The sequence below is a fragment of the Hibiscus syriacus genome, unplaced genomic scaffold, assembly GCF_006381635.1.
Source record: "Hibiscus syriacus cultivar Baekdansim isolate YM2019G1 unplaced genomic scaffold, ASM638163v2 tig00111792_pilon, whole genome shotgun sequence".
NCBI classification, from domain to species: Eukaryota; Viridiplantae; Streptophyta; class Magnoliopsida; order Malvales; family Malvaceae; genus Hibiscus; species Hibiscus syriacus.
The window spans coordinates 940,066-957,660 of NW_024063179.1; the positions used below are offsets into that span (position 1 = coordinate 940,066).

The 17,595-nt window shown below is 32.7% G+C and overlaps 1 long non-coding RNA gene across 5 annotated transcripts; it reads left to right on the top strand.

Moving 5' to 3' along the window:
- Positions 1 to 3,901: 3,901 nt before the first annotated feature.
- On the top strand, positions 3,902 to 8,283 carry LOC120170744. 5 transcript variants are annotated; one of them, XR_005520813.1, is made up of 7 exons: positions 3,902 to 4,318; positions 4,551 to 5,324; positions 5,415 to 5,598; positions 6,143 to 6,265; positions 6,347 to 7,273; positions 7,352 to 7,537; positions 7,928 to 8,283. It is a non-coding gene; the product is annotated as an uncharacterized LOC120170744 (long non-coding RNA). The 5 variants fall into 5 exon arrangements; XR_005520814.1 differs by having other exon boundaries at positions 5,415 to 5,585; XR_005520812.1 differs by lacking the exon at positions 6,143 to 6,265 and having other exon boundaries at positions 7,928 to 8,282.
- Positions 8,284 to 17,595: the final 9,312 nt, after the last annotated feature.

The window sequence follows — 17,595 nt, forward strand, 5'->3', positions numbered from 1 at the left end:
AGGTCTTGAACTCGTCGTTTGAAGTTACCACAATTCTCGATGGAATGTCATTGGATTCCAACATGATATTCACAAAAGACTTTCTCATTATACCATCTCGAGTAAGGAGGCAATAAAGGCTTAGTCTGACATGGGGCAATAAGTTGGGCTTTGAGTAACTCAGGATATAACTTGCTGCACGAAAGTGAAGAAAACTTGGGTAGAATTTCCCCTGACATCATTGTCTCCTTATAATTGTTTACTTTGCTTTCTTGAAGACCTTATGACTGATGACCAAAATGTTTTCTTTGAATGTTTGATTCTAGACCAACATCACGAGAAAGACAATAATTTGAAAAATTCTCTTTCTCAACCAGTTTTGAGTTTTTAGGAGCTTAGGTTTCCCATATTCAAAATATAACAACCCTTATATTATAAGATCTTGGACTTTTAATCTCATAATTATGCAATTTTATGTACATTGAATGAAATCTCTAGAATGATAATTACATAAATCTTTGACATCTTGCCAATCTGGATGCAAATAAGTACTAGGAGAAATGGGTGTTACAAGGCCACTTTCTAAGAGAAAGGGTAACAAGTCTGAATATGAGATTGAAATTGGAATGAGATGTCTCCTCTTTTTTCCTTCTTGCTCTTTTTATCCTTTTTCAATGGTACTTGGTCCTCTTCCATGCTTATTTTCTTTTACGCCAGCTCAACTGATTTTTGGAGTTGCATTTGATTCTCACGTTCTTCTACAAGTTCCTGATTATTTGTCCTTCTTGTTTTGGTTACAACACCAACGTTCATATTTTCATTCAAATCCTTCGTAACTGGATTCTCTAAGGGCTTTTCTCCATGAATCACAATATTCACCATGTCCATTAATTTGATTATTTGTTCTCTTGAGTCATCCTGGAACTTTTTTGCTTGATCAGTCATTTCTTGTTGAATCTTGATAAGTTACTCTTGGAGTTTCTCAATTCTACTAACCCTTGCTAAAATCTCATTCATGGTTCTTATAATTCTCTAGAAAGACCAAGTTAACTCCAATTTGATTTCGAAAATTCTGTCATGAAATCCCCCACGGATTATTCCTATATTTTCATGATTTAATGCATGTAAAATAGTTTGAAACAAAATGCAAATGCATGATGTAAGGTTGAAACTATAAATATAATTATGCAAAGATGCAAATGCAAATGCAAAGATGTGAATGTAAAATGAAAATGTAAAGATGTAAATGTAAAATGAAAATGTAAAGATACAAATGCAGATGCAAAAATGTTGATCCCAACGATGGATATCGTAAAACAATTTTCACCAGTGATAAAAGCTTTCACATTACAAGATAGTTCGTTTTACAGACATGCCTTCGCTTATATGGTTGAGTATGAAGTGGATCGATGCTTTGTCTTGGATCTTCTTCCTTGAAAATGATGCCCTTCAATGCTCTGTAAACTAACTACGTTAATGCCTCGGAGATGCTGAAGTTAGTACGTCGCTCCTTGATGACTAGTTATGAGATGATCGTATATAAGAATCTATTGTTAGATTACTTCTTAGATCAAAGGATCAACTTTCTAATCTCAAATGTTGCACGATCTTCGAACAAGTCTCATTCTGGTACTCTGGACTTATCTTAGCCCTCAGCGCATGTCTGTGTACGCAACTGCTTGATTGCTTTTTTTATCTCTTCTTATGCAAAATTTCCACTTGAGTATCCCCTTGAGAATCAACATTTTCGCATTATGTTATGACGATGCAACGTAAAAATGATGAAAAATGACACAAACAAAAGAAATAAGTTAGTGTATACAAACAAAAGAAAAGAAATTAGTTAGTACATGTAAGATAATCGATACAGATAAAAATGTTATTCAAAGATGAATATAATACCTACCCCATCATGGTATCTACCCAAACATGCTTTAATTAAATAACATTCCTACCCGGACATGTTTTCTACCCACAATGATTATTTTCAAGGAAATGATCATAACCGCATGATATCTAGTTCGCATGCTATTATTTAACCTAATTTAAAGAAAAAAGGAAACGTTCAGAAACGCTCCTTCTTTGTGTACACTTAATTTAGGTACCTACTGACGGACAGAGGTTCGATATGACTATACATATGGTGACCGTTCTACGGTTTACTATTTTGCATGGTTTCGGCTCTATGAGAAAAAAGGTACTCGAATTATCCTTGATGTTGGTGCCCCCTTGGGATGCCAAACCCTCGATCCTCACCCATTACAGGTTTCGAGCGGAACGAGTTCAATTTGAGGGGATACATTCCCTTATGCATATGCAGAGAATAAATTCCCTCGAAGACATAAGGTATATGAATCCCGAAGGTTACTTGCTAGGCCTATATGAAGAATAAATTCCCACGAAGGCGTCGCTTTCACCCCACTTAGAAAGGGTTCAGAGCTTGGGTATAAAGCTTATGTTATGCAAATGTGCTTGATGTGTGTGAGGAGGAACATTCAACCCTTTGACTAAAAAAACGAAACCTCTCGACAAAAACTTTGATAGATCTAAAAGCAAAAATTCAAATGTTAGGATGACAATAAAAATAATGAAGCAATTAAAAACTTCAATAAAATGATCATAAGTTAACTAAAGAATCAACTCATAATTTCCACCCTAACGACACTTTGTAAACGACTTATAGCCTGACTCTCTAAAAAAGGTCCCTAGCAGAGTCGCCAACCTGTCATAACCATTTTTCTGGTGGAACAATTATTTATTGTTTTTAAAAACATTTACGACTTTTATTTTGGAAAATCCGGTGATTTGGAATAAATTTGGATTAAATTGAAAAGAGTCGCCATCAATATTTGGGTTAGGTAGGTCGAATACCTAAAAACATCTTTTAAAACAATTTTAAGAAAAATCATTTTTTAAAGACAAAATTAGTCTACGTTACCAGAAGTTCATTTTAAAGGGTTCATGAGTCGATTACGCGTGGGGAATGATTAATACCCCTACAACGCCCAAAATTGGTATTGTTTCGCTTACACGTTGTCGTAATGCTTGAAATAATGAATTTGCATCGACAATTAAAATATGATCAATTTATCAAAATTAATTAATTTGTTTCAAATTAATCAATTAATAAAAAAAACATTCAACATTCTTTAAATTGAAAAGAAATCTCGACATTAGCAATCCCTTGTCGGGAAAGTTATTTCATCTATTTCTTATTCAAATTTGAAAATTTCATCCTCGTTGATTTTTTTAATTCAAATCGAATATAAATTGACTATTATCTTTTGCATAAAATAATATAAACAACTCTTTTAAAGAAAAATATATATAATAATAATATATTTATAATAATAATATTTTAAATCCTGAAATAAAATATAATAATAAGCAAAATGAATTAAATAAATATTATGATACAAAAATTATATTAACATGTGATAAACAAATATATTAACATGTGATACACAAATATATTACCAGGCCATGCGATATACAAAATTTATATTTATTAATTATAATACACCATATATATATATTAACATGTGATACGTAAATATGACTGAAATAGAAATAGAACATCTCAAACTATAAATTTTTAAATATGCATATACATATTAAAATAATGACTAAATTTAAGTAAACGTAAAATTCAACATACAAATCAAGAATTAAAATAAAAAACTTAAATAAAAACACGGTCATAAATAAGAGACCTACACCTAAATAATCTAACAAAATTACAACTAAAATATAAAATTGAGAAAATAACGAAATTAATATAAGCAGACTAAATTAGAAAGCAATCATGAAGGTGACTAATTTATAAAAGGGAGCTCCAGTTTCGGGGACTATAATTTAATTTACGCAAAAAAATTAATATGAAACCTAAATTTACTAAACCTAAACTAAACTCACGCACACAACACTCACACAAGCACAGCCCCCTTCTTCCCTTCTTCTACTCTGTCGACAAAAAACAACTTCCATGGCCTAAACCAGAGCCACCGGTCCGGCCACCACATCGTGGTGGCCACGCTACGCTACTCTACGATCTAACTCTAAACTTGAGGCCTAAACCTTTAGAGAACCAGACGAAACCATGATCAAATCTAAAACCCCAAAACCATGCTCGAATCCAAAGCCCCCTCTTTTCTCTTAAACCATGCGACCACCGTGACCTGGTGGTCATCTCTGCTGCAAACCAGTGATCGAAAGACCAACCGAAGGTCTAAATGACCTTAAACACTTCTCCTCTCCTACTTTATTCTCTCAAACTCTCCCCTCTATGCTTACAGATAACTGCTGCGCCAAAGGAACCCACCGAATGGCTCCGATGAAGGTAAACGTTTTGCTCTCTTCCTCACCTTAATTTATTCTATTTTGGTTCGAAAGGCTTGATTTCTTTGGGTACCCGAATGGTTGCTGATGACGACGGGTTTTGATTGGTAATGGTTTTTGGATCGAATATATTCCTAATATTTTGGTGTATGGTGATAGTTTTTCAGTTTGAATGCTCTCGATTTTACGTTTCTCAGTTTTTTATTTGATTTTTCTTTCCTCACTCTGGCCAGGTAACCATCGAGACCCCCATGGCTTCTCACTGTTCACGGGCTCCAAGAACAATCTCCCCTCCTATCGAGACTCAACAACAGAATAATTCACTTCTTATCCCTTATGCTAAGCTTCATTTTTTTTTTACTTTCAATTTATTCATAAACACATATACACAAAATAAAACTTCCAGTTAAAATGAAAACATAATACCTTAACAGAAAAATATTTTTTTGATTGATAGGTTGTTTCTTTTTACTTTACACAGCTTCGGAAGAAAGAAGGGAAAAATCCTTCATTTGCATAATAACACAAGCACACACAAAAAAATGGGGGGAAAAAACCCCGAAGAAGAATACCTTGAAAATATGGAATTATATTGCTTTCTCTGTTTTTGAATTCTGAAATTACACTTTTTTTCTTTCGTATTCATTTCCCTCTTTTCGAATGATTTTCCCAAAAGAAAGGCCCACGATTTAGTCTCTGCCCCCTGTCTGTTAAAGAGCCCCTTTGTTTTCGTGTTTTCTGCTTGCTCCCCCAGTCTGTTGAATCTCTCTGTTCTTTTATGGTTGCTTGCAGTGGTCTTTCCACTGAAGCCTTGTTTAGTGGAGGATTAGGTTTCCTTTTTTTTTTATTGTTTTAGTGGGATTTGGGTGAATGGCTGATTTGGTATTATTTGCAGATGGATGATGACTCAATGATGACGATGGTGGTCTCGGCAATCGGTTGGAGTGCTGACGTGGTGGCTCAGTGGTGGCGACTGGTTTACTGTTGCGGCTGGATGTCACTTTAGGGTAAAACCCTAATATTCCCTTCAATGAGTACTTGGACTCTTCTGACCTAGGTGAATATGGTGATAGTGATTACTCTTCATATGTATGTAGGGAATATTCTGGGACACGAACAATAGAGATATGATCTAAATTGTGATATCCTAACATGGGTACATGGCATGAGATTTGAATATTGTCATCAATTCAAAGAGACTGAAGAAGTATTTTGTGGTAAAAGGTGTGAACTTGAGGTTCGTGAAGAATAAAAGTAAGAGAACAAGGGTATGTTATAAAGGTGATTGTCCTTGGCAAATATTTGATAGTTATGACAGTCGAGTTGATTGTTATGTTGTGAATACATATCATCTTGTGCATAATTGTTATAGGAGTAATAAGCATACAATACTATCATGTAAGATGTTGCAGTAAATATTCAGAGATAGGATATTGATGGAACCAAAATTGAAGATATCAACATTGAAGGAAATGTGCAAAACATAACTTGGTGGTTATACAACATATAATATGTGTTAAAGAGATAGATCTGCCATTTTGAAAGTGATGCATGGTGCTTATGTAGAAGAGTTTGCTAGTCTTTGGGGGTATGTTGCAAAGTTTCTACATTCGAATCCTAGCAATACAATTACAATTCAAGTGGACAAGATAATTCTGGAGTGGCAAGATTCCATAGGATGTATGTTTATCTACATGCACTGAAGCAAGGGTTGAAAGAAAGTTGTAGACCTTTTATAGGCGTTGATGGATACTTTCTAAAATTTGTGATAAAGGGAATACTATTATTAGTTGTTGGTAGAGATGAAAATAACCAGATGTTTCAGGTTGCATCGGTAGTCGTTGAAAGTGAAGGTAAAGAATCATGGCGATGGATTTTAAAGAAACTAATGGTCAATTTAGAGTATCTTAACGGCAGTGGACTTAAACTAATGTCAGTCATGCAAAAGGTTGTACATTATTATGTTCCTTTATTATTGTCGAATTATGTCTTTTAGTGAGTACTGATGCATTTTTGTATTGTTTTGTAGGGTCTTATACCAGTCCTAAGGGAATCATCCCCCGATGTTGATCATAGGATTTGTGTAAGGCACGTCTATGCATCTTGGCATAAGAAATGGAAAGGTATAAATAGAAAGTTCAATTCTGGAACACGGTCAGAGCATCTTTTGTAGAAGAATTTGACAAGCAGTTGAAAAATTATAAGATTTGTGGCATGGGTCCTCAAATGACCTTTTAGATACCCGGTGGAGCATTGGTCGAAGGCTTACTTTAAAGGCTCATGCAAATGTAATGTGGTGGATAATAACATGGTCATAGCTTTTAATGAATGGAGAGTGGAAGCAAGATGCAAGCCTATCATCAGCATGCTTGAGAATATTAGGGTCATGGCAATGACTAGGATGGATACTAAAAGAACTTGAGTAGAAAAGTGGAGAACCAACATTTAACTAAGAGCTCTTGAGAATATGGAAAGGAACATGGACATTTCAACTCAATGTAGGCTTATATGGAATGGTGATGGAGGGTTTGAGGTTATTCATTTATATAACCAACATGTGGTTGATTTAAAGAAGTTGACATGCACTTCTAGGGAATGGGAACTCGGTGGGATTCCATGTTGTCATGACATATGTGCAATGTATCAAGAGTCCAACCTGAAGATTATGTTTTTGAATGGTATAGTAAGGAGAAGTACGTTGCAAGCTACAAACATGTCCTGCAACCTATGAGAGGAAAAAATTATGGCCCAAAAATCTTGCCCCGATTAACCCTCCCATTGTAAAGGTCCAACCTAGAAGGCTCAAGAAAAAAAAAGAAAATATAAATATGAGCCCACAAAACAAACATTTGGGAAAAACTCAAGATCCAGCCTAAAAATAAGATGTGGTCATTGTAAAAAATTTGGCCAAAACAAGCAAAGTTGTCCAAAAAAAAACAATGATGCTTCAGGTCAGGTAAACATGTGCTTTAATCTTTGCTCGAAATTATGGTTAGATAGATTTTGTATCCACTAACTTTTTATGTAATTACAGGTGAATACAAATGCAGCCACTTCAACTAATAAATCAACAACATCGACTAAGAAGTCAACCACATCGAAGAAACTAACCACATCGAATTCTACTAACAAGAATGGTGATGGACCGTCTAGAAAAAGGAAAAGATAAATTGGTATTGTTATTTATACCAATATGAACATTGGTGAAGAAATATTTAATGTGAGTATTTCATATGTTTTCCTTCTCTCAATTTGAATTTTTTATGTTAAATAGTTGTTTGAGTAAGTTGTTTATATTTGGTATAATTCTGTTAGTTAATTATTTGTCTGAGATTGTGGAAATGATCTTGTCTGGAATTGTGGAAATTAGCTTGTTGAAATTTATAAACATATCTATAAAATGATCTTGTCTGGAATTGTGAAAATTAGCTTGTTGAAAACTATGAACATATATGTGAAATGATATTCTCTTAGAATTGTAAAAATTAAATTGTTGAAATATGTGAACATCTATCAACATATCTTGTCTTGAATTGTGACATTAGCTTGTGAAAATTATTTTGGAGAAAGTGGAAATTCAATTGTTGATATATGTGAAATTTATTTGCAGCATGGCTTATTGAGTGAAAGGGTTTTAACTGCCCCTACTAATGCCCCCAATTTTAGCATACATGGAAGGGTGCTGGATTGAATTAGAAAGGGAAGAAGGCTGTCACTATTAGGCAATTTGAGCAAGAACATTCGGATGCCTCTCTTAATCATCCTGGAATTGGAATGACAAAGGAATGCTTGGTGTCAACTTTTTTCTTTTGGTCTGTTTTGTATGAAACAAGCAGACCTTTTGTTTTGTATAAAACAAGCTAGTCTTTCATTTTACATGTAACAAGTTGGTTGATGAAACTCGTATTCTTGTCCAAACAAACAGCATTTTTCCAATTATGTCTTTAAGTTGTGTTGTGAACTTTTATCAGATATATTTATTGGGAAGGCCAATTTTTTTGTAACTGCAATTGTAGCATTTTTCCTCACTTTGAAATTAACTATAACTTATATTAGATTAATTCAACATATTTGAATAATACTAAGCTGAAAATACAAGTTGACATATTTCTTAATCCATTCTAACATCGGTCGATAAACTAAAAACCACTAAACAATAAACAATAAACCTCAATGGTTAAACATTAACCCATAAACATAAATTCTTAGACGTTTAACCCATAAACACCCATACAACTACTAAACAAATTATCCAAGAAAATATCATCCCATTTCGATACAAATTTCTCTTCCTCCTAAATTTATGATCATCTTCTACTTCAGCATACAATTGCTTTTGGACCGAATTGATTTGAAACTTTAGTTCTTAAATTGAGAAACGATCATTAGATTGTAACAATTTTTTTAAGTCCTCATTTTCCTTTCGCAGCTCGTAAATTACGAATTTCGCTCTTTCGGATATGTGTACATCATACCATTTGAAGAACCTACAATATACACTCTTAAAATTAGGGCAGTTAAAAATCTTCTACCTGCATTTTTCCTTTTCCAAGTTGTCCACATAGGGCACTTCAATCCATATTTACAATACACAACATTTCCATCGTATTCCCACAAGAAAGACGAATGAACATTGCTTCCACGACTGTTTTCAGTTGACGAGCTCGTAAAATTAACCATAGTGTTTATACATTATGGCAAAATATTTAAATATTTTGAGAAAATAAAAAAAAAACATTTAGGGTTTTCAAATATTTCATTCAAACTAAAGTCTCATTCAAGAAAATCATAAAAATCGAAAAACATGAGATGAGAACATATTCGAGATTTTGAGATTAAAGAGTGTTTTAACATTGAAGGTCCAATAGATTAGAGATGTCCAACGGTTAGAGGTGACCAAAGGAGTTGCTTCTTTTCAACACCACGATGGGGGGCATGAATTTTGGGAAAGCAGGAGGAAAACATCAATTTAGGTTTTTAAAAACTAAAAATCGTGTTTAGACCTTTTTTTTAAAATGGTTTTCTTTTCACCTAAGCTCACATTAAACACAATCCGTGCCCAGTCAACATTAAACGGGTGAGGTGGGCAAGTTAACGTGTCACGTCAGCCGAAAATAATAGATCTGTTGGTCAACGACGGAATCCGTTGGTCAAAGGATCACATTGAGATTTTTTTTAAGTTTGAGGGCCACATTGATCGAAAAAATGACAAGGGCCAAACTAGTTTTTTTTTTAAGTAGAGGGACTTGGGATGGATTTTTGCTTTTAAGATTAATTAAAACTTCATTAAGGTAATAGATGTTCTTTTAGATATAAATACTTTTAATATATACTTTTAAAAGACATTATTTCAGTTACGATAATAATTATTTTGACCCTAGATTAAATAAATTAAAATGTTAGTAATTAAATTAATTATATGAATAATTTTGATTTGAGTAGACATAATATATAGAGTATAATCTATTAAAGTAAATTTATTTTAAAAATTTATAACATATTAATTAAATTATGGTAAATTACATCATTCCTCACTGAATTTTAATATCTCTCCTATTTTACTCTCTACACTTTTAATTTTTTCAATTAACTCACTCAATTCTAAACATTAAGTTTTTTTTGTCACTCAACCGTTTTCTCATTAACAAGGTTATTACATGACTTATTTTAATAATAAAACATGTCACATAGGATTTACAATTTAAAAAAAAATCTTAATTTCTACTCTCAAACTCTTGAAACCCTAAATTCAAGCCCCAAATCTCAAATCATCATTCCTCCCCCTTTCAAAGACCCAAATTTTAATGTGCCTGCTTTGAATTCATTTTCTTATTCTAATATCATAAAGCAGTGGTTTCATTTGATTACTGCCTGGGACAACCCTAATCTGATATTAATTCCAACTCATCCGTTTTTTTTTATAGAAGCGGCATGTGAGTAATAATCTAAACTTAGTCTCAATTTTTGAAATTTAATTTCCTAAACCATTTGGTTCTTCATTGGATTCAAAGAATAAAAAAATTGCTTGTGATTTATGTTGGTAATTCTTTTTTAGGGCTGCGAACAACCCACATTCTGAGAAAGAGCAGTGAATGTATAAGCGTCACATGAAGGCGCTGCCACGTAGGGTAAGGATGAGGGGTTGTAATTTAGAATTTAGAATTTGGGTCATTTGGGGTGATTAAAAGAATACTAAATTTGCATTCAAAATTGTGAGACGTAAAATTTGAGAAACATTGACCTCTGACGACGACGACCAACGGTGGTCTAAATGACACTCTGTATAGCTATTGAAATTTGAGTTTATTTAAGTTGATGAGAGAGAGAGAGAATATGAAAAAGAACGAGGAGGAAGAAGAAAGAATGAAAGTGGAGAAATTTAAATTATTTTATTTTTATCTATTTTTTAATGATTAAAAAATATTTATTTAATCCATATCATAACTTCGTTAAAAAGTTAATGGTGGAGTGACTAAAAAAATTCAATGTACAAAGTTGACTAAGTTAATTAAAAAAATTAAAGTACAGTGAGAAAAATAGAATAGACAATAAAGTTTAGTGAGGAGTTTTGTAATTTACCCATTAGATAAATATAATATTATCAAAAACAGATATACTATTATTTATTATTACAAAAAAGTGTCACATCAAGAGAAAGGAATTAATGGCAATATAATATAATGCAAACCCGGCAGCCGCCCCTCACTCCTCGACCTAATCTAACGTTTTTATCAATAGGGGTGTTCATTCGGTTAAAATGATGGCCGATCGAACCGAAATACCTTTAATCGAATTAATCAAATTTTTTTTCTTTAACCGTTAATCGAACCAAATTTTTTTTGAAAGTATTAATCGAATAAATTTCGGTTAATTCAGTTAATTTTCAAATTAACCGATTTTTTTTAGAATTTTAGAATTTAATATTTTTTTTAATTAAAAAATAATTTACAATTAATTTAAATAATATCTAATTAATTTGATTCAAACATTTGCATTTAGTTTTGTTTCAAACATTTGCATTTATCCACTACCCTACAATTCTACAAGATACACAATGAAGAAAGACCTAATGCAACATAGGAATTTCTTTACTTAATCCTAACAAGCTATACTTTCCTTTTGTCCTATCTAGCGTCAGTAGTTAAGGTTCTTAAATATTCCTCCAGCAACAATCCGTATGGTCAGACCAAGATACCACCTTTCAGGTACTGCCTCTATTTAGCTCCATTTCCATATGAATTCATGCAAATGGTTGGAAAAACAATTCTTGGGGGAAACAATGGCTACACGTACAAATTATAAACCATCAAAGAAACCAATTCTTTTGTTCTTAACTTGAAATGTGGGAGGTAACACCAGATACATGTATCGAGATCCCGGATGTTAGTGTGGCGAAGAAACTAATGCGCCAACATGTGCGCAACCTTCTCCGTGTTCTCAGCCCAAGAGAGAGGAAGATAATTAGGCTATAGTTTGGTATCAAAGAGAGTAGAGAGAATTCTGTCCGAGGTTGGAAACATGCTCGGATTGTCGAAGGAAAGGGTGAGGCAGCTGGAGAGCAAGGCATTATACAAGCTAAAGCAATGCCTCGTCGAACAGGGACTTGTTACATATGCAGATTTGGTTACTTAGGTATATATAGAGATACATACATATTTGTTTTGGGTTGAAATGTTCATCCGAGGGCATGAATTAATTTTGTTGTTAGCTAAAGAATAGCCTATATAACCTGATTTAGTAATGCTTTTTAGAATGTAATGCTGCTGCCTCACATCCTCACCCATGCTCCACTCCACTATCACTTTTGCCCATGCTCCACCTGCCCATACCTTACACAAATCAAGGCAGAAAATAATTGATATCTGAGGAGCACATGAAGGAAGCGGGGAGCAACATATCATGGGGTTAAAAAAATATTAAAAAATATTTAAGGGTTAATTCGGTTAATTAACCGATTTCGAACCGAATTAACCGTTAACCGAATATCCAAAAAATCATTAACCGTTAACCGACCAAACTAATTTGGTGGCCAATCGAATTAACCGAACTAATTCGGTTCGGTCGGTTAACTAATTAGCTCGAAAATTTGAACACCCCTATTTATCAATTATCCCCATCCTTCTTTTCGGGCCTCACATTACACTTTATCATTACGAGTAAATTACATAAATAACCTCTTTCGTTTAAGTTTTATAATTTTTTTCACTGAATTCAAAAGATATAGTATTTAATCATTTTCATTTTATTTTAATTAAGTTTTAATTATTTTCATTTCGTTTTAATTAAGATGTGATCACTAAAAATTAATGATCATTGAACCTTTAACGGTTTACTAACGTGGCATAACGACCTTTAACGGTTTGCTAATATGGAACAGTAATATATAAAATTAGAATTACATCATTTTCATGTAGATAATACGCAAATTAAGTTTTAGTTACTTTCTTTTCATATTTGTACACTATTGGTCAATTATGTTATTATTTTATTAAGTTTTTGTCGCTTACGCTATTGTTTTATTAAGTTTTGATCATGTGGACATTCCATGTCATTAGTTTGATGTCGTGACACGTTAATAAAATGACTTAATTTTTATTTTAACCACTACACTTTAGATAAAATTTTGATTATGGATCTTTTTGTAAATCCAAATTAGTTTAGGGATAATATTTCAATTTGTCCATTTTTAATAGGTTTTCTTCTCAACCTCATTATTGTTCATCTTCTTCCCGCTTCTTCTTCAAACATCTCTGCTCCATTGCTTCATTTCATCATTTGCCAAGGACTCATGCTACATTTCAAGAATAACGAAAGATTTCCAACTTCCGGTAACAAATAATAACACTACAAGTTTAGGAAAAACAATGAGAGAATGTGCATCTAGAGCTAAAATGAAGATGAGAAATCTTAGTTATACAAACTAAAATTAAATTTTCAAAAATTGAGATTCCAGAATGCCAAATCCAACAATGAACAATAAGACAAATCAATAGATCCAAATAACATGATAATCGGATATCACTCTTCGTGGTAATTTTTCCTTGAGAAAACACCTCTAGTGAACCATAATCAATGGATCCAAACAACCCGATAACTGAATCCGTTAATTCATCCACTGAACTCAATCCAAAATCTATGATCTTCAACGCGAATCTTTGTTTTTGCTCGAGAACAAGCAATTTACGACTCTAGATCCCTATGAATCATCGTTAACCATGACAACATGTGCAATCTGTCGCAACACCGCCATTGCGTCAACCTCCGGGTACCTCATTTTCAATTGACCAAAACTTAATAAAATAATAACGCAAATGATCAAAAGAGTACAAATATGAAACGAAAGTGACCAAAACTTAATCCACATATTATCTACATTAAAAATTTTATATATTTGACATGCTATGTCAATAAACCGTTAAGGGTTTAACGGTCGTTAATGTCCATTGACATGTCTTAATTAAAACGAAATGAAAGTGGCAAAATCTTATATTCTTTAAACTTAATGAAGAAAATTTTGTAAAATTAAAATGAAAGTATATTTCTATAATTTACCTATGGTTGGGCACGGGACCCGAACCCGATGGATTCTGACCCGACCCGATCGGGTCGGATTTTTTTAATAAAAAAATCAGGTTTGGGTCGGCTTGAGTTCGGGTTTAGGGTGAAAAATATCCGACCCGACCCAAAAAATATATATAATTTTATCTTATATATTTAGGAATAATTACAATAGTACCCCTCTATATTTAATTTTTTTTCAATTAAGTCACTATTTTTCTTGAATAAAAATAATATTTTTTATTATTTTAGGTCGTGTTGAGTTTCTAAGTTATATGTCGGGTCGGGTTCAGGTCGAGTGAAATTTTATTTTGGTCGGGTCAGATCGAATCTCGGGTGGAAGATCTTTTATTCACAGGTCGGGTCAGGTGGATCAAAAATCCGACCCAACTTGACCCATACTTATCCCCGAATTTACCGTATTATTATTTTCAGGACGGTCCATTTTATTATTTATTTCGGATTAATGTAATTTTCACATGCCTTCTTCCTGGAGCGCGAACCGTGGTGCCATCAAAATCATGAGGGTGAGCCTTGAGGACGATGAAAAAGCGAACCCCACAAGAGAAAAAGCGGCAGCCTCCCTTTCACTTACAGCGGTGGCTTCCACGTGGGACCCGGTCTTATCTCCTTTTTAAAATTTGTCGACGAGAATGATTAGATTTGGATAGTGGTATATAGTGACGAGTAAAATTAGACTCAAATTGAAATTTTGATTTTTTTTTAAAATTTTTAGTTTTTTGAATCGAGTTATTTTAGTTAATTTGAATTATAAATTTGTTTTTAAAGTTTGAGTTTAGTTGAAATTTTGAATTTTCAAGTTACTCAAAAAATAGAAAATTTAACTTAATACTTTGATAGTTTTACGATTTAATATCTAATTTCATTATTTCTTCAATTTCTCCTCTATTTTAAGTTTATTTTTACTAAATTTGAATCACAAGCTCCTAAACTATAATAAATATATGTGTACTTTCAATTCTTTTTGATAACAAAATTTTTTATTTTTCAATTTAGTCATTCAATTTTTCATAATCTCCTTATTTCTTCAATTGATTATTTATTTTCAGTCTATTTTTACCAAATTTGAGTCACATGCTCCTAAACTATAGTAGAATACATGTGTACTTTCAATTCCTCTTTCTAATAACAAATTTTTATTTTTTAGTTTACCCTTCAATTTGTGATTTATTTTAGGGTAAAGTATAGTAATGGTGACTGAACTTTTTTAAAGCTATCATTTAGGTCCCTCAACTTTTAAAACTTGCAATACAGTCCCCCAACATTTAGTTCGTTTACAATATGGTCCCCCTACAGTTACGTTGGGACCATATTGCAAACGGACTAAATGTTGGGGGACCATATTACAAACGGACTAAATGTTGGGGGACTGTATTGCAAGTTTTAAAAGTTAGGGGACCTAAATGAAAGCTTCAAAAAAGTTCAGTGACCATTACTATATTTTACCCAATTAATTAAATCTAGTGATAGTTTAATTCAAATATTATTTATTTTATATTTTATTTTATAATATATCATATTCAAGTATTAATTAATCTTATATTTTATGTTATAAATATAATTATAGTATTATATAATTTCTTGTTAGATTATTCAAATTTTAATTAATAATTAAATTAAATTCTATTATAATTCGAATGATTAAAAATTTCTTGGTGATTAACTTTATTACTGTAGACACGTTATTTCTGTCACATATATTTTACACACATATATATATATATATATATATATATATATATATATATATATATTATTATTTATTTAATTCTGTTTGTTTCGCATGCCCAAGCCCAGTGTTGTTACAAAGGATGGTAGCAGCCCAAATAAAAAACCCGGGTTCAAGGACCCGTGAACCAGCCCCATGACCCGTTTTAGGTTAGGGTTCGTGTGAAACCCTAGTCTCCCACTTCATCGCCGCACTCCCCAACCCCGCATCTAGCGTCGCGTCTCCAAACAGCCTGAGCCTTCCTCGCAAAGCACGCCTCCCTCGGCCGATTTTCTTTATGTCATGACCGCGTGAAACACCCAAAAACAAACCAAGTCAGAATCGTGGACTCTCATCAACCAAGCAAGCCGAGTTTTACTCGGAGTCAAATGCTAAAAATAGGGCTATTTTGTATTATAAATATATGAACACGATTCACACACGATTACACGAGATTAGTAGGCATCAGATTACTCGCAAAATACACAAAAACACTAGCAAATACGAGAGAAGCAATATCAAATACCAACGCTTTGTAAATATTTTCGAAGCAAAATAAAGTGTAAAAGTTTCGTACATTTCTTGTTTCCTTTGCATGTGTATTTCTCCGTTGCTTTTGGTTCGAATCGAACCCCAAAAAATCATTTTTAACCGATAAACAGGGGGAGTTTTTCAAAACTTTGAATTTAGATCTACCTCCCGATGCTTTGTTTTTGAGGAAACTATTCAGATTTTCAGAACAAGAGCACTAAGAACTTTTAAAAAATGAAATCTTTTTTGATCTTACCGTCGATGACCGGCGATGCGGCGTTGGCCGTGTTCTGGGTTCTCATGAACCCAGGCGGTGGCCGGTTCTTCAGGTTGAAGAAAAATGGAGAGGAAAAGAGAGTTAGGGATGGCTCGGTTTTGGTGAGAGGAGAGAAAATGAGCGTTTTAATTTTTTTTAAGTTTTATAATGCACCCGATGGGTAATCCAAGACCCGACCCAGAAACCTTAGGATCCGCGCATTTTTAAACATAAATGGTGAAATCACGCATTTAGTCACTGCCACGCTTTAAAGATGCTTTCTGGTCCATTTGAACTGATTTTAACGTCGAATTCCTTTTAATTTGATCCTGTATTTTTGTTTTCTTCCAATTAGGTCCCCCCACATTTGACTATAAATCCCGAATTCTCTTTAAATTAGCCCACAATTTTTTGTTTTTTTTTCATTTTAGTCTTTATTATATATATTTAACTATATATTTTATTTTTTTCTCCTTTTTATCTTTCTGTTTTTTTATCATCTATTATTACTTTTTAGTATCTTATTATATATTTTTTATTATATATATATATATAGTTATTTATTATTTATTATTATTGATGTATATATATATATATAGTTTTCTCTTTTATTATTATCCTTATACATACTCTTTTGTTTATCTCATTTCTTTTATTTATCTTATTTTATTTATTTATTTTTCCTGTCTAGTTGTTATGTATTTATTTATTTACATACATTTTACTTTATTTATTTTATTTTTTTGTTTGTTTGTTTTATTATATCTATTTCTTATTGTCTTTATTTTCGATTCACTTTCATTTTTTTCCCTTAACTTTCCTTTTCCTTTAAGGTTATTTCAATCGGTTAGAGGTAAGTTTTGGGATCGTTATTTTACCTTTTTAATTAAACTGCAATTTTCTTAATTAAAGACAACTGGAAATTATGTAGTACCGAAAGGGCAGTTCAAGGGTGCTAACCCTTCCTTGACTGTAACCGACTCCCGAATCCGACATATCACTGGTAAGACGCAGATCAGTTAAGAAATAAGATATTCGTTCAACCAATTTACTTTTAAATAAATGATCGGTGGTGACTCCTAATCCATTTTCCACGTCAAAGCCCAACTCCGGGCCCACCCGAAAGACGGTTCCGACAATTACGTAAGAATTCAATTATTTTACCCAAACAACATCCTTACTCTCGTTCTTAGAGGGTGACCTC